The sequence below is a fragment of the Egretta garzetta genome, unplaced genomic scaffold (assembly GCF_000687185.1).
Source record: "Egretta garzetta isolate BGI_Z169 unplaced genomic scaffold, ASM68718v1 scaffold9, whole genome shotgun sequence".
Taxonomy (NCBI): domain Eukaryota; kingdom Metazoa; phylum Chordata; class Aves; order Pelecaniformes; family Ardeidae; genus Egretta; species Egretta garzetta.
Genome location: NW_009260763.1, coordinates 1174300 through 1202013, shown reverse-complemented (window position 1 = coordinate 1202013; position 27714 = coordinate 1174300). Strand labels below are relative to the sequence as shown.

At 42.0% G+C, this 27714-nt stretch overlaps 1 long non-coding RNA gene across 1 annotated transcript; it reads left to right on the top strand.

Annotated features, from left to right (window-relative positions):
- The first annotated feature begins 1129 nt into the window (after window positions 1-1129).
- On the top strand, window positions 1130-22054 carry LOC118453035. Its single transcript, XR_004842924.1, has 4 exons — window positions 1130-1142; window positions 4491-4493; window positions 12795-12799; window positions 21960-22054. It is a non-coding gene; the product is annotated as an uncharacterized LOC118453035 (long non-coding RNA).
- The last annotated feature ends 5660 nt before the right edge of the window (window positions 22055-27714 follow it).

Below are 27714 nucleotides of genomic sequence, written 5' to 3'. Positions count from 1 at the left end.
ACCAAATTATTCCTAGTTTTAGAAACAGTCTCACATAAGATAATGGCAAATGTGGAAGCCTGCCTTTTCAGTTTTGAGGAGCTCAGCCAGCAGGCCAATGGAAGAAAAACAATCTATTTTGTATAAAGCAGAGAATCTGAACCAGAAAAGCGAGAAGTGGAGAACATCAAAATAAAGAGGATTAGACTTTATCTCCACCAAGAAAAGGACTGCCTGAATCAGACAGAAGGTGTTCAAGCTTTTTCTTAGTGCTTAGTATTATGTTGCAGCCTAACCAGCAATAGAAACAGAGGAAAGGACAGAATTAGGGCTTCTGGCATCTGCTACTGTTTTTAGCCCAGTTCCCTAGCTAGTTTCACAAACTGTAATGGAAACTCCAAAATGCTCCTGTGACCTTCCGAAAGATAAGCATCCAGGTGGAGGAGAGAACAAGACCGCTCGACATTCCTGTCACCTGTGTTTATTAGACACCAGAGCCCACACAAGAAAGTAACATAACAGCTCTCCCAAACTGGACAGTATTTTAATGGGGCATTTAGAATTTGGGGGATACCAGATAATTCAGTCCTGAGACAAGACAACATGGGAAACTGGGGTTTGTTAGCACCAGTGTCCAGGGAATTGCTTATTTTTGTTGTATTTGCAACATCATCCTGTGAGGGCAAATCTTTTACATTTTACTTTTTGCCTCTGTTGTTTATTTTTCCCTTGAGAACATTTTCAGGCAAGTCCCACTCTTCAGTTGGTCAGAGCAATGTTGGTAACTAGATCAAGCTGCCACAGAGACCAGAAGGATTTCTGGTGATAAGCAAGTCATTTTAGGACCTGGGGAGCTCCTAAACCTTCTTTTTTTCACAGGGTTTGATGGCTGATAACTACCCCACATATCCCCAGTCACAAAATTTCCCATTTCAAGTTAAATAGACGTGGCTTTTCTGGCCAAGGATGGTGATGACAATGAAGGTGGTGGCAGGCCAGAAGCTTATGTGAAACCAGTGCTGCTCAGTGCTCCCAGATAATTTTAAACATGAGGAAAAATAAAAGGAAGCAAGAGCATCCTAGACCATGCTTGGATGCCTCCAAAGACCAGGGGTCTTGCTTGGCAAGGGAGGCACAGGACAAATCCTCTCCTGGAAAAGAGAGTCTGAGCCAGGAATATCTTTTCCCAATATGTCCACCAAAAATGAGGTTTTGCATGGACAGAAACCATTTATGATGCTGAGCTGCACGTGGCAAATCAATGTCTAAAAGTTATCTAAGGGCAGAGGCATTAACATTCTTAAAAAAAAAAAAGGGAAAACTTAATTCCTGCTAATAACCTACCCCATTTTTCTTCTATTTTTGTAATGTCAGTTTCTGTTTTGGTTTGGCTTGAATGAAATTTCTTTCTCAACTTTGTTGGTTCAGTCCCAGACTACAAACTCTATTATTTGCTGAGCTCTACAGAATGTAGTTTATAAAGAGAGTCTAAGTGAGTTATAGGCCTGTTGTTCCAGAAAAAATTATGTTTAGAGCCATTGCAATATTTCACTTGGATAACGTCAAAACTGCAATATAAAAAGTGAAAAATGTATAGGAATATAATAGTAAAATGATCTAGAAGTTAAAATGAAATAATGGAAAAACTGTTGAAAGGCAAATTTTTGCTATAATAAAATAAATTTTGTTGACACCTGAAAAGAAGGGTTGGTATTAATTTTTGTTGTCTGCCATTGTAAGCTGTCAAAGGTAACACAACTCACAAATGTTTCATACTTGATAAAAATACAGTTTTGCTGGAAGAGTGAACATGTTTTTGAGTACCACTGAAAGTTTGTACCTACAACAGCATGACATTGATCTGCTGTGATCTGTGACGATCCCAGCAGCATTACAAGAATATTAAGTCAGGATTCACTTTTTTTTTCTGTGCATCTTAGAAAGGAAGGGGAAATGAACAGATATGAATATTTTACAGTGACCGAGGCTATCAGTGAAAGTAAGGGGAAGCTGGCAACAGGAGTAGACTCTGAAGCAGATGGCATGGAGCTAGAAGAGCTGAGTGCTGGGGTACAGGAAGAATTGTGATTGCCTGCAGCCTTTCTCTCCCCGGGGACACCAATTGCATCTCTCCACCCACCTTCTGGGAAGCTGGTAGGGACTGGGTAACTGGGAACCCACCTGCACTTTGCTCTATCCATTACCAAGCTCCAGTCCAGGACAAAAAGCCTAGGAGAAATTAAGATGTAGAAGGAATTGGCCTTGAGGACCATGCCCTATAGTAAGAGCAAATGTGAGTTATCCTGTACCACTTGGTCCAGGGACCAGGGCTTAGCCCGTGTGTTGTGGAAACACTTGAGAGAGAGCTGGGAGCTCTAGTTTTTTGTCAAATTTAACTGAGATCATCCAACAGCTTCAGATCTACTGGACATGGGGAGAATGGGCTGGTGGGTCCCTGAGCAGACAGGCAAACATACATGCTGTGGTTTAACCCAGTAGGCAGCTGAACACCACACAGCCACTTGCTCACTCCCCTCCTCCCCAGTGGGATGTGGGATAGAATCAGGAAAAAGTAAAACCTGTGGTTTGAGATAAAGACAGTTTAATAGAACAGCAGAGGATAATAATAACAGCAATAACAATAACAACAATAATAACAAAAATTATTAATAATAATTAAAAAAAATATACAAGGCAAGTGATGCAGTTGCTCACTACGCGCTGACTGATGTCCAACCTGTCCCTGAGCAGCAATTGCTGCTCCCCAGCCGATTCCTCCCAGTTGATATACTGAGCATGACAAGCTTTTCCTCTATTTTATATGCTGAGCATGATGTCATATGGTATGGAATATCCCTTTGGCCTGTTGGGGTCAGCAGTCCTGGCTGTGCCCCCTCCCAGCTTCTTGTGCACCTGGCATAGCATGGGAACCTGAAAAGTCCTTGGCTTACTATAAGCACTACTTACCAACAACTAAAACATCAGTGTGTTATCAGCATTCTTCTCATACTAAATCCAAAACACAGGACCATGCCAGCTACTATGAAGAAAATTAACTCTATCCCAGCCAAAACCAGGACGTGTGCACACAGTACATGCAAGTTGAATGTAAAATAAACACAGAGAAGAACACTTTGCGGTTACTTTTTTTCTTTGCTATGTGTTGCAATGGCTGTCCACTGTTGTGGTAAACTTACTGAGGTGTTAAAAGTCTTAAGACATAAACTTGCAACATGGAGATGCCAGCCATCTTCCCCTTAGCTTTTATGGGAAAGCAGATGGAAGTGATGAAGGCACTGAACCCGGCTTCCCACACTTACCCAGGAAACCTAACCATTGGCACTAGGTCATGTGGCATTCAGTGAACTAGAGAAATGCAAAACACATCTACCCTTGGGATCCCAAGTTCCCAGGCACTGCTTTGCCTTCTCTTCAGGGGGTACGTGGCACACAGATGTTAGCAATGACAGGGGAAATAAACTTGAGCTGTTTCTCACAGAGTATCTGGGGGCATCACCTTAAGAGCACATTGAAGAGCCCCCCTAATATGAGTGAGGAGAAGTTGAATCTCTCTTTGTTGATGTCGTGGGTATGACTTCATTGACCAAGGCTGGGAAAGGCTGGACTGGATTGCCAAGAATCACAGTTGGTTCAGAAACATCAATAAAGTCATGTGGTAAGAGCAGTATTTCTCCCTATGTCAACTTCAGTTGTGTTGTTACTAAGGTGGTGGAGATAAATAAGATTCACTAATGACTTAGGAAATAAATAATGCAAAAAAAAAGGAAAACATTTTGTGAATTACATTTGTCACTGATGCATATAAAAAAATAGCTCCGTGAGCCTACAGAAACAAATGTACAGACAAAGGGATTTTGTGGTACTATCCACATACAGGAAAGCAGTCACTGTAGGCAACTGCAACATTGGCAGTGGGAGAGAGAAATCTGGAAATAAGAAAAGGCAAAAAAATGTGGCTCAGTTTTAATTTCACTGACTTGTTTACAAGATACCAACATCTCAAAATCACTCCTTTGTGTTACTTGAGATGTAGATAAGAGTCTGCCAGCAAGACCAGGCCTCCTTCTTCTTTTGGTTCTGGGAGCCAACGCCAGCCCACCTTCCTTTCTGGATGTATGGAGGTCCAGGACCAGGAGTCAGGGTGTTTCAGGCTCTTGGTACTCACTGAAGGCAAAGCTCGGGTGTTTGTGCAGTGGGGTCTGAACTACCCTGGGTGCACTGTATCACGTGTGGAAAAGAGAGTGTAGTGCTGTGGGGCAGAAGGCAGTCAGGCTTTTGGACCTTGTCTGGGTGTGGAAAGATTGATGTGTATGAAGAGTGTACAGATAATTTTTTTGCAGTCCTTAGTGATAAGAAGAAGGTAGGTGCTACATGGGGCAGGGATGGCCAAAGCTCTGTAATGAAGCAGATAGGGCCAGATGACCCAGGTCCCTGCAGTAACACCGGCACCCAAAAGGTTCTTCAACACATCTAACCCAAAATTACTTCAGAGGGTTATTGTCTTCCTCACTCCAGCCAAGTGGGTTTTTTAAGTGCTGAGAGGAAAGATCGCATTGGTAGTTTACACGTGTCCCATTAAAATTGGTTTTGGTCTAGTCTTGCTTATGCTCTGTCGTGGTTTAACCTGACTGGCAACTAAGCACCATGCAGCCGCTCTCTCACTCCCCCCCTTCCCTCAGTGGGATGGGGAAGAGAATCGTAGAAAAGAAAAAAAAAAAAGTAAGACCCGTGGGTTGAGATAGAGACAGTTTAATAAGAGAGAAGAACAACAATAGTGATAATAATAATGGTAGGAGAATATACAGAATATATAAAACAAATGATGCACAACGCAATTGCTCACCACCTCCTGACCGATGCCTGTCCTGAGCAGCGATCACTCCCCCCGAGCTGGGACCACTCTGCCCATGACCGACCGACTGACTAACCGCCCCGAGCATGACGTTATATGGTATGGAATAGCTCTTTGGTCAGTTTGGGTTAGCTGTCCTAGCTGTGCCGTACTCCCAGCTTGTTATGCACCTGGTCGAGCAGGAGAAGCTCAAAAAGTCCTTGAGTAGTCTGAGCACTACTTGGCAACAACTAAAAACATCAGTGTGTTATCAACATTCTTCTGGTACTAAATCCAAAACACAGCACTGTGCTAGCTACTATGAAGAAAATTAACTCTATCCCAGCTGAAACCAGGACACGCTCCTAAATTAGCATGAAGTGTAGTACACAGCTACATTAAGCCAACCCCACCATTAGAAGGTGCACCTCAATAGAGGAGAGATTTTTTTGTCTTGCTTTTCTTGATCCTGGAGGTTACCACTGGTTACAAGCAGATCTGAGCACTATAAAATTGCTAATCCTATGTGGTGACACAACTGTGCTGACTGATGCCATTGCATATCTATCAAAGACATCCAGATGTACACAAAACGGTGTGTGTATATGTATGTGCTCTTACGTACATGCACACTTGTGATTATCCTTTCAGATAAGGCCTTTCTGTTTATTTTTAATTTATAACTAAATACTTTTAATTGCTTTTATGAAACACAGTTGGAGTTCACGGAGCAGTAGCTGGCATCAAGGCATTTCTGCCCTGTATCTGTGGTGATCCTTAACAACAGGAGCCCGCAGTATCCTGACATGCTCTGTTAGCCTGAAGCTCTGGGGAAACTTCTCCCCCGAAAGTGAAAAGCTATGCATTTGTTTAGTTGCATGGGCCACTAGATGTCCATGTGGAAAAGAGTTTTCCAGTGACTAAATATGGCAAACTCCGAGGTTCCCATGGGAGTTATTGATGCACAGCCAACTGGAATTACAAACAACCTTTGAATAAGATGTCTTAGATGGCATGTATGACTAAATATGAATACCTTTCCTTAAAAATAATAACGATCGTCTTGTCTCAGGCCCAATCTTCTTGCTCGCAGTCATTGCCAAGAAGTGAGATGTTTTGAGACCACATACTGGCTTTGAAAGAATGCCTTTGACATTTGTTGAATTTGGTTTGATCAGTGATCCTTTTAGTTATGAAAAAAGGAAGAAAGTTAAGAAGTGGAATGTCAAAGGCTCTGGGCAGCAAATGGAAGAGAGGGGTTTTCTTAAATGTAGGCTGAAACCTGAAAACAAAGTTGGAGTCAACATTTAACCCTCAGGGATGAAGTTAAACCATTTTTGTGCTATTTCACTTCCGACAAGCATGACTGACACCATCATTCTGTTTATGTTCTTTAGCTGGGCTTCTGGGATGCTGATCTTAGAGAAACCACTTAAACCACATTTCTCATCCGCTTGGGTTGTAACCAGCTCCTAGGATTAAATGACAGGCTTATTTTCTACTAATTGCTCCTTTGCCTGTCATGTAATTTGCCCTATATACAGTACAAGTCCTCCAGCATTTGTCTAAAATCCTGTTTTCCCTCTCCTTATTAACCTATGTTATGTCTTTTCTCACCATTCATTGCTTCAGATATGCTTGTTTCTCTGTCTCTGGTTTGATGGGTTTTTTTGCTCATTCAGTGTTTGTTTTTTTAATGCATCTTTTCTCAAAAGCCTATTAAGTGATATTTTTAAAGATTATTTTTTGAATATAGTTTATTTAAAATATTTTACGTGTCAGCTCTCCTCCACTCTTAGCTTTTCCATTTGTAGATAATTTTCTTTTCCTTGGTTCAGTATTTACAGTTCAGTACATTTTCTGTTCCCTGGGCCTTCCCGTATTCCTCTTGTCTGTGCTCTTGCTTTTGATCTCTTTCTGCAGTCATTCTATTTTTGCCTTTACAGATAATTTCTTAATAAAACCTCTTGGTCCTTCTGTCATTAACCTTTTCAGACTCCATTGTATTTAAAAGAACACTATTTTTCTGGTGCATTATAATAAACAAGATGACCTAGTTCTTCTTTATTTTGCAGCCACAAAAGAAGTACTGATCATCATGAAACAGCAAAACCAGCAAAAAAATATCTTAGAGTATATATTGCAAAACAGAGGGAGAATATCACAAAGATCCTCATTTTGGTCATGGTTTCATAGCAGTGTTTAGCCTTTTGTCACCATCTGGCTGTGTACCACCTAATAGCTTTAGTCTGATATTTCTTCATTTTCTCAATGTGCTAGAAGAAAAAGTCTTCCCAGATTCCATGGTAGGAAGCAAATAAGGATATTTTTTATTAATTGCCATCTAGTGCATGATGTTTTCTGTCTCTCTGTGCCTTTGCCACAGAGGGTGGTGGTGTTTGTCCGGCGTACCCAGATAGATAAGTGTCCCTCTAGCTAAAGTGTAAAAACCTTGTGTTGTTGCCAATGGAAGTTCTTAGTGGTGGTGAAAGCATATTTTTTGGGGGCCTAGATTCTGCTCTCATTTCAGACAGATAAAATCTGTGATCCTGCAAGTCAATTGACAGGTAATCTCCATGTTTCCACAAGTACATTGCATTATGATCACCCTGCACTTGCAGGAGTTTTAGGCAAAATATTTGGGACTAATCATGGAGCAAATCTGCAGAAACCAAAGGAGTTGTTCAAAATTCACCTCAGAGCAGCTAAGGAGTAGAAATTTCCCCTGTTTTTTCAGATCTCAGAAGCAGTCTTGCCCTGCTTTGGATTGGTATTATACCACTTCTTAGTTGTAAGACCAAATTATATTAAGTTCCTTCCCTAGTTTTGGTTTGGGCTTTCCATTTTTCACATCCTTAGTTTGAAATATTTTTCTAATATATTCATATTTATTTCCAGGCATCCAGCCTACTTTTATTCTGGCCTTTGCATCTTTTTTTCCTTCTCTGTTTTAGTCCAACATAAACGATTCCCTTTCAGCACACACAGTACCCTGCTATTTATTTAAGATTGAAAGAAGGCAAGAAAGTAGTTTTCTCATGCAACTTCTAGGACATCTCCAATTTTGTGGCAAGTTTTGGCCAGTTCCTAGGTAAAGCCCAGTCATGGTCATTGGCAAAATAAGTTAGTGTGTGTGGCTAATAGAACTTGTCTACAGATTAGAATGCTTTGGTCTAATCATAGTCATATTTTACGAGTTACTTACTAGCAGGTTTTTATGTACTATTTAATTATATTTGCAAATAAGGGATGCAGTGCAGCATTCAAGTAGTTTTATAATCAACTTTTACATTGCCTAAATCTGCTATTCTAGGTATGAGGCCAGCCTGGCTCTTTGGAAATCATCAACACAAAAGAATGTCAAAGCAAAAGGAAAAGATGGCTCTCTTGATGTTCTTTGTTTCCACGAAGGAAAGGCACATTGCTGTTTATTTCAAATGCATATACTCATTTTCACGGTGAACCTAAGTTTTACAGTCTGATATTGGATACTTTCCTGTTGTGGTTTGTGTGTGTGTGTGTGTAAAAATGTATAGACGGTTTATTTGTTCAGGCAAATTAGCTGCTGCTTTGCAGTGTGAGTAATCACACTGAAGCCAGTGGGTTTCTCAGACTTATGTCAGGAAGGATATTAGTTCTGCTTTTATATATCATCCGTTACAGTGGGTCCTGGCCCACAGCTATGGTTCTGAGGCTCTGTAATAAAACATTAATATAATAGTAATGCTTTGGCTCCTTGGGTGGAACATCTGTCTGACCTTCACTGTAACCAAATTCAGCTTTCTTCTTTAAAATAATACTGAGATTGGAATTTTGTCCCTATTTGCAGTGAAAATAGGTTGTAACCAGATATTTTCTTGAGGGGTCTAAAGCCTTCAGTACCAAGAGATAATTCTGCCTATTTTCAGGGCTCTCTTTACTATGGTACATGAAAATAACAGTGTTACAAAAAGTTTCCAGGGTCCCAGTCACTATTCAGGCTGGATTTGCAAGGTGGGTGTTTAGGCATCTATTCATCTGCAGGGATTCATACAGTGTAAACTGGATATACTGGCTCCGTCTGGAGTGCTTCAGGGGGATTTTGGCATCCCAGCTGTGATCTGAGCCACATGGAGGTCTGGCTGGGTAGGCATGCAGTGTGAAACACTCAAGAAGAAATGATGTTTATACTCTGCCCCTGTCTTTGGCACCTTATCCAAGATGTCAGAAAATTGCTCTCCTACGTGCAGGCTACTTACCAGAAGTGACTGCCTCTCTTTTGGGACGTGGCTGACAGAAAAGGCCGTCTATTCTTATGCAGCTGCTAAGCATGAAACGCACTCACTCGGCAAGTAGGAGACTAAGAGTATTCAGAGACATGATGACACTCAAGAGAGTGCCCCAGTCCCAAAACCAGATCCCAACCCCTCTCTGGCACGCCTGCAGTGGTGAGGATGCTTTCACCTCTCCCCTTCCAGAGTACCCCGCTTTATGGGACCGAGACAGTGTTGATGAGGCAGAGCAGGTAGCTGTGCAGGTTCTTATTGCACAAACTGTGGCATTGGCTAGAGGGAGTGGTAAATGAAAGTAATTTAATTAAAAGTTAAACAGTTTCAACTGACAAGGAATGGTAGCACCTCCTCCCAGTGCCCTGCTCTCCTCCGCCTTGGTAGCACACCCTCTGGCTCTGTAATTAATGTGCTCGTGAAGGATTGAGATGTGTGTTTAGATTCTAGATCCAGATATCTCACAGCTCCAATTAAAGATTACAAACGTAGTCTCCCTCCTACCTCTTCCAGACCTGGCTTGCCATGAGGCCGGGAGGAGGAATACCAGTTTGCGACGCTACCTTGCATTGCCTCATCCAGAAGAGATGCTCAGCATTACCAAGACTGAGGCACTTCTGGAAAAACTCCAGGACAGAAATTGAAATGCCCAATATATTCTGGTATCAAAGAAATAGATAAATAGATGTTATGGTTTAATCCGGCAGGCAGCTAAATGCCACACAGCTGATCACTCACTCCCCCCACAGTGGGGTGGGGGAGAGAATCAGAAAAAAAAAGGTAAAACTCATGACCTGAGATAAAGACAACTTAATAGGACAGAAAAGAAAGGGAAGATAATAATAAAAATCATGATAAAAGAATACACAAAACAAGTGATGCACAATGCAATTGCTCACCACCCACTAACTGATGCTCAGCCAGTTCCTGAGCAGCAGACCCCGCGACAAGTTTTTCCTCTAGTTTATATGCTGAGCATGATGTCATATGGTGTGGAATCCCCCTTTGGTCTGTTGGGGTCATCTGTCCTGGATGTGTTCCCTCCCAACTTCTTGTGCACCACAAGCTTACTTGCTGGTGGGGCAGTGTGAGAAGCAGAAAAAGTCCTTGACTCTGTAAGCACAGCTCAGCAACAACTGAAACATCCCTGTGTTATCAACACTCTTCTCATCCTAAATCCAAACCACAGCATTATGCCAGCTACTAGAAAGAAAATAACTCTATCCCAGCTGAAACCTGAACAATATCCATCCCTTATTCTACACTACCTATGTCACGCCCAGGTCCCACACTTTCCAATAAATCCCAGTTAATCACCACCACATTTCCTGTCTTTTGATACATACACACAGATAACATTCCCTTAGTCTATGGGCCATCCCTCCAAAATGTCCATTGAGTTCATTTAGTCCATGACTTCAGCCTCCATCTGTCATAACAGTCCTTCAGGGCAGGAGAGATGCTGTGTGGTATTGGATTGTTACACACTGAAGCCAGTTCTGGTTCCATTAATGGTGCGCTTGTCCGGTTCTATCACTGCTGCATTTTGCTGGGTTTCATCAGAGTTCATTCTTCATTAATCTGGCCGATTCTTGTATTAATGTAATACCATTGATATGGCATATAGTGACCATAAAAGTGATGACATGCAGTATTATACAGCAGTTAACATCATACAATTCAAATAATTGGCTATTCTCACCCAGAATCAAATCCCCTTGAGGTACACATTGGAATTCCCCATTCTTTTGCATCACCCACCAAGTGTACCCAGGTCCTTGAGCAAAATCAATCCCACAGATGAGTTTGCTTTTGACTGAGGCAGGAATAACCCAGACTGTGCATATTTTTTTCATGCACTACAAGGACTTTATTCCCTTCTACAGTACATAAAAGTTTTAACTGAGCAAGGCCAGCTCGGTTGGCAGATCCCCTGGTGTTAACTAACCAGGTGGCTTTTGCTAAATGTGTACCCCAATGTTTGAATGTCCCAGCACCCATTGCCCTCAGTGTAGTCTTTAACAGGCCATTGTATCATTTGACTTTCCCAGAGGTTGGTGCACAACAGGGGATGTGATACAACCACTCAATGCCATGCTCTTTGGCCCAGATGTCTGTGAGGTTGGTTTGGAAATGAGTCCTGTTGTCTAACTCAATTCTTTCTGGGGTGCCATGTCACCATAGGACTTGCTTTTCAAGGCTCAGGACAGTGTTTTGGGCGGTGTCATGGGGCATGGGATATGTTTCCAGCCATCCAGTGGTTGCCTCCACCATGGTGAGCACATGGCGCTTGCCCTGGTGGGTTTGTGGGCGTCTGATATAATCAATCTGCCAGGCCTCCCCATATTTATATTTCAACCATCATCCTCCACACCAGAGAGGCTTTAAATGCTTTACTTGCTTGATTGAAGCACATGTTTCATGGGCCTGAGGTGGCATGGGCCCATCAAGCTATAAATAATTCACCCTTATGTTGCCTGTCCAGATCCACCTGAGCCACTTCAGTCTCAGCAGCCTGATCCACCTGCTGGTTGTTTTGATGTTCTTCAGTGTCCCACTCTTGTATAGAGATAGAGCACTGGCCATTTTTCTCAGTCAGCAATATCTAAAGCCAGCTGGATGGCTTTCATCTCTGCAAATTGACTTGATTCACCTTCTCCTTCAGCAGTTTCTGCAACTTGTCGTATAGGACTCCATACAGCAGCCTTCCACCTCCCATGCTTTCCCACAAGATGGCAGGACCCATCAGTGAACAGGGCATATTGCTTCTCTTTTTTTGGCAGTTTATTATACAGTGGGGCCTCTTCAGCATGCATCACCTCCTCCTCTGGTGATATTCCAAAATATTTGCCTTCTGGCCAGTCCATGATTGCTTCCAAGATTTCTGGGCAACCGGGGTTTCCTATGTGAGCCCACTGTGTGATCAGTGGCCCACTTACTCCATGTAGCATCAGTTGCACGATGTGTAGCGGGGACCCTCCTTTTGAACATCCAGCCCAGCATCAGTAGTTGGGGTGCCAGGAGGAGCTATGCTTCAATAATGTCCTGGTTTCAGCTGGGATAAAGTAGCTGGCATACTGCTGTGTTTTGGATTTAGTATGAGAAGAATGCTGATAACACACTGATGTATTAGTTGTTGGTAAGTAGTGCTTATAGTAAGTCAAGGACTTTTCAGGTTCCCATGCTCTGCCAGGTGCACAAGAAGCTGGGAGGGGGCACAGCTGGGACAGCTGACCCCAACTGGCCAAAGTGATATTCCATACCATAACCATAGTCATTATGCATGATGGACCCCTGCTTTCCTGGAGACGGCTGAACACCTGCCTGGTGATGGGAAGTAGTGAATGAATTCCTTGTTTTGCTTTGCTTGCTTGTGCAGCTTTTGTTTACCTATTAAACTGTCTTTATCTCAACACATGAGTTTCTTCTCTTTTACTCTTCTGCTTCTCTCCCTCATCCCACCAGGGGTGCGGGGAGGAGGGGAGTGAGCGAGCCGCTCTGCGGTGCTTAGTTACCAGCTGGGGTTAAAGCATGAAAAGTACCAACCACTTCTGGAGCAGCTGCCAAAATCTCTTTTTCAGTTGGAGTATAGCAGGCCTTGGATGCTCTATGTCCCCAACTCCAAAATCCTAGGGGTCAACTTCAAGTATCCCCTGGTGCTTTCTGCCAGAGGCTCCAGGTAGGGCCATTCTCCCCAGCTGCGGTGCAGAGCACATTTTTTACATCTTGGTGGGGTGGTGTGAGAAACAGGAAAAGTCTTTGACTGGGTGTAAACACTGCTCAGCAGTAACTAAAACATCAGTGTGTTATCAACATTATTGCCATACTAAATCCAAAGCACAGCACTAGTTGCCAGGGCAACTAGAAAGAAAATTTACTCTATCCCAGCTGAAACCAGGACATTTGATATCTACCAGAACCAGGAAGAGCTATGCAATGTTTTTGGGGGTCAATGGTTTTAGCACGAGTACCTAACACGGCAAGTCAGGTCACAGGTCTCCTCCCTACGTCCTCCAGGTGCTATGCTGTTTTTTTATTGAAAGGCCTCAAGCATGGCTCACAGACTTCTCAGTACCCTTGGAAATCTGGCCACAGGTATTTCCTGGAAGTTCCTAATTGTGAGATTCCTACCACATGGATATTTAAATTTTGGAGCTTTTTATGAGTCCTGTCAAATTTCTCTATCCTTCTTCTCCTTCCTGCCTCTTGTTTTGGTAGGTAAAGCAACTTTTATATCTGAGGAACTCAAAATATATTTTTCATCTTTTTTTGTGCTAAATTTCCTTCTTTAGACTCCGCTAGAGTGGCTCAAATGTACTGACAATGTCTGTAGGATAACTTTTCCCCATTTTAATATGTTTAGCAGACCAAAGGTTTTAGCTGTTATGTCAGTTTGCTGTGCCAGTGGCTTTAATATTTTTAGCTCCCAGTATGAAGAATGTGTATGACTGAGGGTGCTTAAGAAACCTCCTAGGCTCTCTTTGGCTGGAACACTGAAGACTGAAATTCCTATTACAATACATTGGCTGAGGAGCAAGATAAATTTAATTCATCTGTATATGACACCTCCACCTCCCACCCCCGCCCCCCCAGCAGGTGGACAAAACCTGAAAAAGGACTTGGCTGGGATCTAAGGAAGTGTGTACGTGTACATCAGTTGATGTTGGTGTAGGACAGTAAAATTTTCACGTGCTCCTGCTTCCGTTACCCCTTTCTTCTTTCTCCCACAGCATCAGTGTGCTGAATGTGAATCTTTTAGAAAGATAATTCTTTTTTTTTCTGTTACTGCTGAGCATAGCGCAACTGAATACTCCTCTAAATATGGGTCTTGGAACAAAGCCACAGTCTAGTCCTTACTAGTGGACCCAAACTCCTCGTCTGTTTGTCCATTTGTTTGTTTTAAAATAATTTGCTACAGTTTTGTCATGAAAGGTTGCATAAACAATTCATTACCTGAAAGCAGCATAAACACACCTAATGATCTTTTAGCAAAGCGTGTGGGGAAAGCTGAAGGTGAGAGAAAGGGAGTCCAGTTAGTGCTGCAGCTGCATTTAGTTTCTTCCTTAAAACAGCCTGAAAATGAAACTCCTTAGCTCCTATCCTAGCAGAGAAGAGCAGTTCAGAGCATCATAGAAGAGCAGTTCAGAGCATCATAGGATGATCCAGGTGTGAAGGGACCTCAGGAGGTCTCTAGCCCAGCTTCCTGATCAAAGCAGGGTTAGCTACAAAGTTCTGAAGGGTGATGAAAAAAGGGTCAAAGATAAAAGAACTGAGTTGAGTTTAGACATTCAGATAAAAGCATTAAATCTGAAAAAATTGAAAAAATACAAGAGTATAAATAGAGCAAGCAATGAACTAGTTATGAATTTATTGGCAAAAAGGAGAGTCTTGATCCAAAGTCTGTTACAATCTGCTGAAAGATTTGCAGCAACGCCAGCGAGCTATGGATCAGGCCCACAGACTGATAGTTCATGGAAAGACCAAGGAGTGACTTGTAATGCAGCTGAGCAGTGAGAACACATTGGTAGGTTTTCAGCAGCATTGCTACATGGTGAGGGGACTCTAATATTGGTTCTCGTTATGTGCATGTGGAAGAGCACAAAGCAGAGCTTTCTCCCCTGTTGATCCCCGAGGCTCTGTGGCTCTGCAGCTGTGGTGTGGATCACAGTCTCTTTCTTCTCGGGAGTCTAGCAACTAGTCTAGTAACCCTGCCCCTGAGTGTATTGACTGGTCCCCCCAGTTTGGTGTCAACTGCAAAATGATGAGGGTGCACTCTATAACCTCCGTCAGGTCACTGATAAGGATGTTAAACAGGACAAGTTTCAGTATAGTCCCCTGCAATGCTGGTTTGTCACTGGCCACCAGGTAGAGTACAACCCATTAACCACTAACCTGTGAGCCCAGTTGTCCAACCAGTTTTTTTACTCGTGTGTTTTTCCACTCATCCAGGCTTTAATGTCTTAAACTTGATACAAGATTATTGTGGGAGACAATGTTGAAAGCCTCATTAAAGTCAAGGTAAATGACACCCACTATCCTCCTCTCAGACAGAAAGCCAGGACATTTATCACAGAAGGATATCAGGTTGGTCAAGCATGATTTACCTCTAGTAAATCCATGCTGGCAATCTGCTTTTGCTTCTCTATGTGCCCAGGACAAGTTTTTTGTCTGGGTCAAGATTTTGTCCATAATCCCGGACTTGATCCACAGCCTGTGCTGTTAGCTACTCTCCTCCCTGAACCCTTTCATTTAGCACAGAGGCCCAGGACACCTTGTTGGTGAACACAAGCAAAGAAGGCATTGAGTACATCAACTTGTCTGCTATCACTAAACCACTGCTCCATTTACCAACGGCCTCACATTTTCCTTGTTCAGCCTTTTACTACTAAGTTGGTCACAGAAGCTCTTCTTTTTGACCTTGACATTCCTTGAAAGTCTTAACTCCTTTGGCTTTTGTGACTGTCATGGTTTAACCCCAGCTGGCAACTCAGCACCACACTGCCAATTGCTCACTCCCCTGCAGTGGGATGGGGGAGAGAATCGGAAGGGTAAAAGTGAGAAAACTCATGGGTTGAGGTAAAAACAGTTTAATAGGGAAAGCAACAGCTGTGCATGCAAGCAAAGCAAAGCAAGAAATTAATTCACTGCTTCCCATGGGCAGGCAGGTGTTCAGCCATCTCCAGGAAAGCAGGGCTCCATCAGGCGTAACAGTTCCTTGAGAAGACAAACACCATCACTCAATTTAATGTGTCCACTAACAACTGTTCATAAACCTTCTTTTTATAACTAAGAGATCATGAAAAAAATGTATAAACAATTCCATGAGATAGATGTTGAAAGACAAGTACAACTGTCTTCAATAAATTAGTCTTCATTCTAAGATGTCATCAGAAGAATCTTAGTGTGTCAGCAGCTTCTCTTCAGAGGCTCCCTCAGTCAGATCTGTTGTGAGTATTGCCATTGCAGTGCTGTACTGTATAATAAGTATTAAAAAAAGTTATAAGTTCAGCCTTATTTTGCTTTTATGGTTTGAGGTTACATTGCCACAGACTGATGGAGGCATAACATCGTATGTAAAATACAGCATTACCACATCTGCTATTGTATTAAAGGCATATGTCTTAAGAGTATCACCACAGAAATTTCGTAGACTAACAGAATGATATTGCATTGCCATCATATTAGTACCGGTTGTACTCTGACATAATTTTATACCCTCCTTTTCCCACCAGTGTTTCAAGTCTGATATTCATGCAGCAATTTGGGACATACTTTGGTAATGATGTAGATTTATGAAGACTGTAACGTGGATGATTCATGCAAAACTATTTTTTTTTTTTTTTTGATTTCTGGACAACTTTTGGCAAAACTTCCAAAACCAACCGCTAATATAACATAAATATAGAGGATGCGTTTCTATTTCTAGAGGCAAATGTACTTGAAACAGGGCTTTATTTTAGCACCTTAAAGGCTGCCAGCATAGAGTCATGTCCTACCATCTGGGGTCATAGTCACTTGGAAAGCAAAGCAAAGCAGTGTCCATTTGCAGTCTTGACTATTTGTGCTAGTTCCTACTTTCCCACAGACAAAGAAGTTTTGTTTTTGTTTCTAATGATGGCCATTTTAGCTCCATGGAAGGTATGCATTTCTAACAACAAGAAGATCCAGAGAGCTCACATTGAAATGACTGAAAGTGCCTGGTGAAAGAAGGGGGAAACCCTCTTTGTAATGAGACTCTCCCTTGAGATGAGAGAGGTTTGGCAAGCCTGAGGGACAGACTGAACAGCTTTTTCCTCTGCCTGAGGAATTCAGCCATTTTAGTGGGGAATATATAAATGCCCTCCCTGGACTGGTGCAAACACATGACATACCCCTGTGCCACCAAAAAAAAGGATCAGATGTGAAGTTCTGCCCTGTTCATGAGGATGGGTTGTAACAGAGGATCTTTCCAAAGGACTTTAATTCTCTCTTGGTTTTCTGTGTGCTTCAGGCTGGCCCTGCCTCTGGTCCTGAACTCAGTTTTTGGGAAGATGGGCAAAGTTGGAGGGGGCAAGTGAGAGAGGGCATTGCATGCTATCTGCAAGGGGTATGCAGTGCCAGATGCTTTCCCTTGGATGACGTGTACCCAACTAAAGCTGTACCATTTCTTTGGTGCTCCAAAGAGAGCAGCCTCTACAGCCTGTACCACCATAACCAAACGTAAGAGAGAAGGGCATCTTGGACATGTCCCACAGGAAAGCAGGCGTCGGCTGCATCTGTGGCCACCATCAGTGGGACTAATGGACACCAAAGGAGCTGAAGAAAATCTGGCAGAAAACCCGAAACTTTGCTATCCTACAATCCAGGCAGATATCCCACATATCCTGCTCCTAGCTTCTCTGAGATTGGTCCTTTTGAAGTTTTCTCTTGGAGAGGTGGACTGTGAAATATTTGAAACAGAGAGCTAAACCTGAGTATCCCACATCCCAGCAGATGCTTTTTTTGGTGGGTAATCAAGGCCTTCGCTCTGTCTCTGTGTGGCCCCATAACTGATTTTTCACAGATATAAATCATATATGTAATAGCCTAAGCAGCCAGGATATTTAAGTTCCTTCTATCAAAAATTAATCAACATGCTGACTCTCAACAATCAAATGTAAGCTTTTCCATGCAGATTTTGTGAATATTGGCGCAAATATTATATATCCTGATTTAAAGTCTCACAAATAGGTTGTGACTACAAACCTGGAACTGAGAACAAATCCAGGCCCTGGTGACCAAGCCACCATCTGCTCTTTATTTAAGTTACTTCAAAACCGAATGCTTCTTCCATCCTGCCTGCAGTACGGGATGTGATTAACATAAGTAAAATCAATCAGTTAATAAATTTGCAAGTACCATCAGGACATGCCTATGTAAAAAATTCATGAGTACATAGTCCTTTGCCATAAATTTTACCCAGTTTCTCTCTGTCCCTCCTCTTGTTTATCAGTGGCACCTGGCACATCTCACACATCTAACTTGTCACAAGCGTCAAAGCACTGAACTAGTAATGAGCCACGGCACTTCCAGCGAGGTACTTCAGTTGCTTTCGGTAGAAGCATTGGCCCCTGTAAGCATGCCATGAGCAAGAGGCAGATCACCTCAGGGGGCTATTTAGCCTGTAGGGAAGCTGAGCCGTCATCTGGTACCCCTCATTTTTCTTTGAGGATTTTTAGAGGGAGTCTGTGTTGACTTGACTCCTAATTTAGGATCCTTTGGTTAGATGAAATGAACCTAGGCCTTTGATAGAACTTGAGTATCTAAGCCTTTGAGGATTTGTGCCTAATCTCTTTGTACAAGGAGTGAGGTCAAATCTTTTCTATTTGCTCTTTAATGCCTGACAAATTTTTGGATGCTCCTTAAAAATAGTAACCTCTGATAATGACTCACTTATAGAAGTTATTACTTGCTTCTAGTTTTCTTTTAGCAGAGTTAGAGATAAGAGCAAAACTGGGTTATAATATTTTTATAATAAAGTCTTGTCTTTATTGGATTTTTTAAAGCTAACAAATCCAGAAAGTCTGATGTTACATTTTAATTTGGACTGTATGCATTAAAGGAATTAGGTACAAATTGGAGCTTAACGTCTTGAATTTATTAACATTTTTGCATTCCATTTTACTTACTTAAGGGCCTTTTTGGCTAACTGTGTAGAACTGAAATGGTGAATTAGTAGTTACAGAGATCTGGAATATGGCACATGATTGCCCATTATCAGATAAGAAAACCAAATCCACAGAAAGAGTATAATTTTTGCAAAGAGATGTTTGTCTTCACAGAAGAGCCTGTTTTGACCTGCTGGTTTGGCAGATAACCATTCATTTAAAACAAAAGATAAATGAAATAAGTTCTCTTTAATCTTGCTCTAATGTCTAAACCAGCTGTTGCTATGGGAAATGTATTTCCCATGCAACTCTCCTGAATATTACATGATGATCCTAATCCTTGCCTTATGCACACCTTCAGAAAAGAGAAAGGTGATGGTTTTCTGTGTGTCCTTCCCTTCCTGCCTCTGCTGTATTTGATCTGTTCAGCCTGTAAAAGTACTGCTTATTTCCACAGAATTTCACTCTATAGAACATGATACATCTTTTAATGAGTCACTCTCTTGCTATCTTATGAATATTCAAATTACATTTGAAATTACTAGATGAAAAGAAAACCATGTTAAATACCAGTACCCACTTGGTTAAGCTGTCACACTATTGTTACATTTCTAGAGAAATGCCAGCCAGACTTCCCAGGTGTGGTTTCCACATCTCTCACATAACATCAAAATAAAATCTCTGCATTAAAATAATACATGCAAATATACTGGTGGTTATTAGGGGGAAAAAACCCACACATGCTGCAAGTTCATCCAAAAGAAACTACATTAAAGATCTGGTGTGAGAGAGAATTTTGGATGAGCTCTAAGCAACTTTTCATCAACATGGTTCTCTGAAGAGAAACACTTTCCAATGTTGCTCCTCTTCATAAATGAGCTAACCTCAGACGTTACCAAGCACCCAAACAACTGGGCTGTTTCAGACTTTCAGTACATTAATAAATGATGATGTTTATGAAAGATATTGCAGACATTTTTCCAGGGCTGTGCAAAACCCAATAAAGAAGAAAAAAAAAAAGAAAAAGAAAGAGACTTCCAAAAGAAGTTTCCAAGGTTTTTTTGTTTTGTTTTTTGGAGGGCCAAGAACATACAAGCCTAATGTGGGAAGGCTACTATGAGTTGAAAGGCCACTGCTGACAATCTGTGAACTTGGTGCTAGGGAAAGGGCCAATGTCCTCAGAGCAAGCAAACCGGCTGTCTGAACTGGCAACCCTGGCTTTGTTTATTTATTTGTGTGGCTGTTTTTTGAAGGGTAGCTCAGCAGAATGTTGCTGAATGCAAATACAATTAGAAAGGCTCGAAAGTCCTCCACTGTAGAGACTAAACAGCAGAGGGAATGCATAAGCAGATCCAGAGGAATGATGGTGTACCTCTTCGATGGTCTCCAGTCAGACAGGGTGATACAAATCCTTGCACACTTTGTTCAAGGTCCCATCACACAGCTTTGAGGAAGATTTCAGATGACTCATCACGCTTATATTCTATATGCTTACAGAATAGGATTGTTTGTGTATGAAGACATCAAAATGTTGTCACACCTCAGTTAATTACTGCAATAGTGCATCTGCAGTGAAAATTGAGTATGAATACACAAAGTAAACAAGTAGCAGAACACAGGTACCTGTGCATGCGCATCTACTCTTTCAGCACTGCCTGTAGTTTTCCATCTTGCTCAGCGACACCTTTCTTCAAAGTGCCCACGTGCTCAAGTGTGTGGGGACAGGTATGGCTGCAGGTTGATCTCACACATTTCTGGTGACCTCTGAGTGCCTTGGAGCTTCTCTGTTGCTTTGCCAGCCTCCTGCGGGGCCGCATGATTTGCTCCAAGGGCTGCAGCAACATTATCACAGATTCCTCTGGAGATATCTTGGTAGGTAGTCATGTTCTAACAGGTTCTGGTATTGCTCTGACAAGACTGAAGAGAGGATTCCAAGTGCTTTCAGGGGCCTTCACTTTTTTGTTTCCCTCTAGCAGCCCAGCTATACAGCATGCTGACATTTTTGGTGGCTTTGGGTTCTTCTTCAATGACTCTATGCCCAACCTGGCAGAAATGAGAGCTTCCCGCAGGTACCCATATCAGAGCCATTGCTGTGAAATACAGTATCAGTGTTTGTCCAGCACTCATACCAGCGGATGCCCAGAATATGAATTAAGCAGATGTGATAAAACAGTTCAAGCTGTTGGATTTGGCAACTATGAGGGTTCCAAGAATCTGGCTTATGAAGAGAACAGATATTCATGTCCTTGAACATGGAACCCACTATGAGTATTGTGCTTGTTCTTCATTCTAATGATAATTTTGCAGATGACCAGGGAATGAAGTTTTTGAAAAGAAGAAGAGAGATTTTATTGTCAATTATATAGCATGTATGAAATAAATGTATTTTGAAGTTGTTAACAATTTACATGAAGATCTTTGGCCTGCACTTGTTCAGGACATCATCCGTGAAGTCATTAAAAGAAGAAAATTTCTAAGCTGCGGAGTGCATAAAAAACATTTAATATAAATTCTTTGGTGATGTTCACTGTCCAGAAAACAACCCACTCAGTATGCAAGAGATATAGGGAGAAGAGAAGCAGTGCAAGGCAGCAGTCATCTGTAATCTTGTAAGACAGCAAACACATCACAAGTGACAACTTGTCAATAAACCCAGATGCAAATAGTAGGTAGAGGAAAAAAAAAAACCTTAAGGCTATTGCAATGTCAGTAAACAGAGGGCTGGAGGATACATAGATTAAAGAAACGCAGTTTGTGTAAAATGGAAAAGTAGAAACCAAATGCCCAAACCAAGACACGTGCTCTTTTAATTCTGTTCCTTCCCTTGATAAAAATATCAGGCTAAATTAAGCCTTGATGTAACTGCAGCAAAGTCACTAGAGTTACACTGAGGATAAATTGCTGCCATAAATCATCAAAATCAATGACAATTGTGTCTGTTCATGCCAGAAATTAATCTGGTCCATTACAACAACAATTTTTTTGGCACCCAAAGCTAAATTTAATTTCTTTTCCATGCAACGGAATAAACTTGAGCTTTGATGGGTAAAGAGATGCCCGTGTCCTGGGAAACATGCCTCCAAGCCTTAATCTACTGGGTACGTGGATGGGAGAGTACAGCATCCCTGTTCTGCCAACCATTTTCCCTTCAGGTTTGTCTGGCTCCATGCTACCCTCCTGCAGGCACTGGAAGGAATGGTTTTTGCAGTGCATGGAGGCAGATGTGAGATAAAGAAGGAGAGACCTGATTACAGCTGTTCAGTACTTAAAGGGGGCCTATAGGAAAGATGGGGAAAATCTTTTTAGTAGGGCCAGCTGTGTCAGGACAAGGGGTAGTGGTTTTAAACTAAAACAGGGTAGGTTTAGACTAGATATAAGGAAGAAATTCTTTACAATGAGGGTGGTGAAACACTGGAACAGGTTGCCCAGAGAGGTAGTGGAGGCCAGGTTGGACATGGCTCTGAGCAACCTGATCTAGTTAGTGGTGTCCCGGCTCACTGCAGGGGGGTTGGACTAGATGACCTCTAGGGGTCCCTTCCAACCCAAAACATTCTATGATTCTATGATTCTACATACTATACTGCTCCTCATACCCTGATCTTGATGTGTGCAAACACATGCACACCCCCCACACAAGTGTTTTAATGAGTAGGTTCCTCTTACACACTCTTGGACCTTGCCTCATTTTGTTACCATGGGATCCTCCTTAGAAACAAAAGCAAAGAACATCCCTGCACTTGGACACCAGTGAGAGATACCAGATGGACAGGTCTGGAGGTGAGAGTCACTTCCTTATGTGGGGAGTGGGGTCTGAAAAATTAGTTTCCTTGTATTTGCTCCCCAACTTTGACTTCAGGGACCTTTGAGAGGAGTCAAGGGTGGCACAGTTCTTATTCTCCTCGTGTGCACAGGGAAGAGGTGGATATGCTCTCCATCCCCATCCCCATCCCCATCCCCATCCTCTCCCCATTCATTCGTTCTGTGCTTTGCAGAAGGAACTTACGCCCTTTCATATCTTGTTCTGGACAAGTTTCTCTTTTGTTGAAAGACATTATTTAGGAGCTAATTATTAATTTCATGCTCTAGGTAATCAAGTATTCATCTGATGCTTATAATATGCCCTGAAGCACAGCTTGCTCTCCTAGTCTTATTGCTTCACAGAAAGGGTTGTCAGGCACTGGAATGAGCTGCCCAGGGAAGTGGTCGAGTCCCCATCCCTGGAGGTATTTAAAAGACGGGTAGAAGTGGTGCTTAGGGACATGGTTTAGTGGTGGGATGGCAGGGTTAGGTTAACGGTTGGACTTGGTGATCTTAAAGGTCTTTTCCAACCTAAACGATTCTATGATTCTGCAAAGAGGGATTGACTTTAGAGGCAGGAGTCCCCTTGTTCTCAAATGATTTAAAACCAACTCCAAAATGATATCTTGGAAGAGTAATTATTAAACTTTCTGATTATCACTCGACTTCCAGATGTAACATCCACCCCTCTCCCTGTGCCACCCCAAATAATCATATTAATGATGGTGTTTGTCAGGCTTGCAACCTCCGTTGTAGCTGCAGTTACTCTAAGTGGAGTCAGCTACCTCAAAGTTGGGGAACAACTGGGTTTTCCATAGTAAGGGAAAACCCACTGCAAGGGGCTGTTGAGCACCCAGCCCCTCTGGACAGCTGATTTCTGTTTACAGCTTTGAAAACTGCCTTACGCGGCATAAACCTGGCAGGAATTGCTACCAGCTCATCCCTGAGATTGCACAGTCCTGACCCAGTGCTAGCACTGTCTACTGCGAGAAACAAGAACATTACACTGGCAGCACAACAAACTGTATTTGATACAGCCTTTGCCTTTTATCAAGAACTGTAGCAGAGACAAACTGAGATTACTTAGGTGCCTGATTTTTTGTGTGCATATGTAAGATTCCAGGTTAAGTTAATTCATTCTGTTTCTATTAAAAACTCCGTGCTAGTTTGAAAGGTTTCATTTACATTCCAGCAAGAGTGAAGGTTTTATTTTCTAGCATGAATCTCACCATTAATCAGAGCTCGACACAATTTGCACCACCTTCAAAGAGCCTGCAAAAAGACAAAGAAAAAATGTTAATTAAATGGCAAAATCCACAGAGAAAAGTTAGAGTCAGAAATAAACTCTTCCAGCGTGTATGACTTCTACGGCATTGCCAAGGTAAATCTATGCAGTAGGTCACCACAGTGGAGTCCATAGTGGCTAAGTTTGAGGTTTTTCTTTATATATATTTTTATAAAAGCATGGCTATCTAGTTGCACAGTGTTCTGGGGTAACAGAAAAATATGTCTTTAATACAGTCTATGCTAAATAAGCCAGATTTTTTTTTCTGCCATTACCGAGATGTGCATAATGAAATCATACACAGAACTTCTTTAATTTACTCTGTTGTGCAGATCTTCAAGATTTTTGTTTGCCATGGCCACTGTTCACTTGCTAGGCAGCCTGTCTTCACAGTGATTAAAATAATGAAAACAATATTATAGATCAGGCTCTATAAGGTCAGCTGAGTTTTAAGGGTTATTAATTGTGTTAGGATTAGATAGATATATCTTTAAAAAATTCGGCATGTTTTAGACTATATAGATACAAAGTTTTAGAATAAAATAAAAAAAGTTAATTGCTTTTCATTATTTATAGCAGTTTCAACCCACATTTCTGTAATCTTCAACAGTGCACAGTGTAGCCTGTTTCAGGATCAAATTTTTATGGCAGATTTCCTATAGGAATCTGTGATATCTAAATACTGAAAAGCAAACCAATTGAGAAAGCACTCACTTAAAAAAAAAAAACCCAAACATTATGTTTAATAAGCAACCAAAGCATCTTCTTGAGCGTCCAGGTTTTGCAGAAAGCCGATGGGCCTGAAGCAGCTGCCAGCCATCCTTGTGCTCACAGCAGCCCGTGGAGTCACGCAGGGCACGCTCAGACCTCCTCTAATGTATGGGGGCTGCACGTAGCTCTTGGATCCACACGTGCTCTACTCTTTATCTAGGACAGGAAGGACTGACTGGAGGCTGCCAGAAACTCCCCAGCATTTACCTCTAATTTAAATTCAAAGCAAAAGGACTTTGACCAGATTGACAAGAGAGAGGATGCTTCAATTAAAGGCTTTAAATACCCCTGTGACCACAAGTATCCTTGCTCACCTGTGGTTTTGGTAGTCAGGTGTGTTCAAGCTTTAGAAGACTGAATTTGTTTGATATGCTGACTGCATTCAGAATATCCCCAAACAGTACTCTCTTTATTTAATAGTTCCCTGACATTCAAAATAATAAGAGGTACATGCTCTGATGTAATTAACCCACTGATTTTTGGAAATGAAAATTGTGACAAGGAGGTGATAGTATTTTCACACAGACATATTTTATTTCCTGGGAGTAGGGTGATTTGGATGCATACAAGCTCTATTCTTGGCATCTTGTCCCCTATTTTCTTCCTAGTTAAAATGCATACAGTGTTTCCATCACAGCTCATGTATTTAATAACTGGAACCATCAACCCATCCAAAATAAGCTGCAAACTCAGCTCTCTTAGGTTATGCTTTTATATACCATCAGAAGAAAACTGTGCATGTTATGAAGATGAAATAAAAATGCCCTGTTATGTGTATGATGTTATGATGATGATATTAGCATAAAAATGTAAAAATGTGGTGGCCTTGTCTTGAGAATTATTTTTCATGGGCTGTTTAAAGGAGGTGAAATAATTTTTAAAAAGCCTATGTGAACCTTTAAAATGCCAATTTTAGATACTAATATGACCATAATAGTAGCATCCATCAGGTGCTGGAAAATGTCAGGGGCTGAAGTCATCAATTACTTGTTTTGTACTTGTTTTGCTATTAATTTTGCTATTCATCTGGGTGAAGATGGCCCTGGTGTATGAAGTCCTTGCAATTCACTTTCCCTAGCAGAGAAACAAAACAAAACCAAAATGTGAACACTTAAATCTGAAGGCAGATGTTTTGAAGAGTCTTGGTCTTTCAAGACCATTTACACCATTTGGAGATCTTACTTTTTTTCCTGCATGATATTGCTTCAGCAGCCCCAGTTTTGTCCATCTCCCTTCAACACCCAGGAAACGACCGCCGTGATCGGTACGATGGACCCAGAGCAGGAGCTGAGCACAGGGCAGCTGCCCCTGATGGCCCCGACAGACAGGCAGCCGCTGCCCACCGAAGCTCTGTGGAGTACCAGCCCTACAAATTAGTTTCAGCCTTTCTGCAAGAGGGTGATCTAAGACAGCCTGGGCACCCAGAGAGGCAGCTGATCTGTGACAAAATGTGGTGTTCACCAATTGGAGCCGAAAATCCCATCTGTTGGAGGAGGACAGAAAAGGAACACCAAACTTTCCTATGCTGCAATGTGAGCTTGGTGTTGAGTTTTATTTTTGCTCTTTCATGCTCATTTTTCTAATCTGGATTCAAGCCTGATGTCATCTGCCTTCCTTTCCTTAGTTAATATGTGGGTTTTCACATCTGCTCATCACTTGAAGGACAAATCCTTAAACAGCAGGGAATGGGTCCAAATGGCTCATCCATTTTGGCAAAGTTGATTTATCATCAGGATCAAAGCTAGTCTCTGCTTCAGGGTATCTCCCCTGCTGCTTCCCCAGCTTCCTAGGGACTTGTTTCTCCTCTCCGTTTCTGGGGAGGTAGACCCTCCTTTCCTGCTTCTGTGGGATCTCGGTTTCATTACTGCAGTTGTGCTGGTTATGGCCTGAAGCCCAGGATCTTGATGGAGCTGTTCTGCCACTGGAGTTTTCTTTGTCCTGCCTGCTTTTTTTCTCTGGTTTCCCTGGGTTTCTAAACTTCTTTTTGTCATTTCTCCTAACATTAGCATCAGCATCTGGCCTGTGTGCTATGTGAGTGTTTTGAGAGAAAGCATTTTCATCTGCAGAAATGTCCTACCATCTCCTCATGCTTACACTGAAGTGACATATAGCAAATTCTGCCACGTATTTGCTGGGTATAGGTGCTTTTTGCAGAAGCAGGTATAGCAGTTAGCAAGGCCAACCTCTTGAAATGTCTCCTAGTGCAGTAACTTGTAGACTCTGGAATAGGTGGACCTTTCGCATGCACGACTTCTTCAAAACTTACCTCTTCGATCTGTAGAGATGTTTTTACACCATTTGTGGAAACTAATGAAGCTGTGTTGTGATGATGAGTTAAACTTCCTACCCAGCACACAGTAGCTCTGTGACAGAAAATGGGCTCGGACGGGTTTGTCTAGGTCTGCATCTATGTGGAGGCCTACCTTTGAGTGGTGGAATTAGGAATGCCCTCTGCAGGGGAATGGGCACTGGGTGCTTTTAGTGCAATCATCTCCCAGTAAGCTATAGTCCCTACAACCTCACTGTGTGCCCTTTGAACAGTTCCTAAATGGTGTCCTGAGAAAGAGCAAGGCAGGAAGGTTTTAGAATATGTTTATATCCATCCTAAGTGGAAGACAGCACGATTTTCCCCCAGCATTCAGACCGCTTGCTGCAATTTCCATGCACGCTTTCATTTTACAAGTGTGAAATCACCTAATGAAATGCCCAAGGCAAAGCTTTTGGGTCTGCCTGAGCACTGGGGAACACGTGTGCAGCAGACAGCAGCCTGGCACACACCTGCTCTGCATCTGTAAACCTATTCTCCGCACAGACTGTTGAGATGCTCTTGAAAATGTTCTTGAGGTTCACTTCAAAATGCAATAAAAGAAACTCTGTAAGTCCAGGTAAAAATAATTCTGTTTTACCATTTTATCCCTCTCGCTGCATGTATCAAGGTTAGAGGGAGAGAACAGACAACAAGATTATACATTTGAGTAAATACAGCAGATGATTTTGAAAATGAAAGAATGGGGGAGCTGCCAGTAGAGCCAGCGATGACTTTTATAATTTTTTTGAAACATTTCGAGGAATATTTTCAAGCTATTCTATCTATCTGTACCACCATGGTATCTTTGACACTGTGTGTTTCTGAAGTTG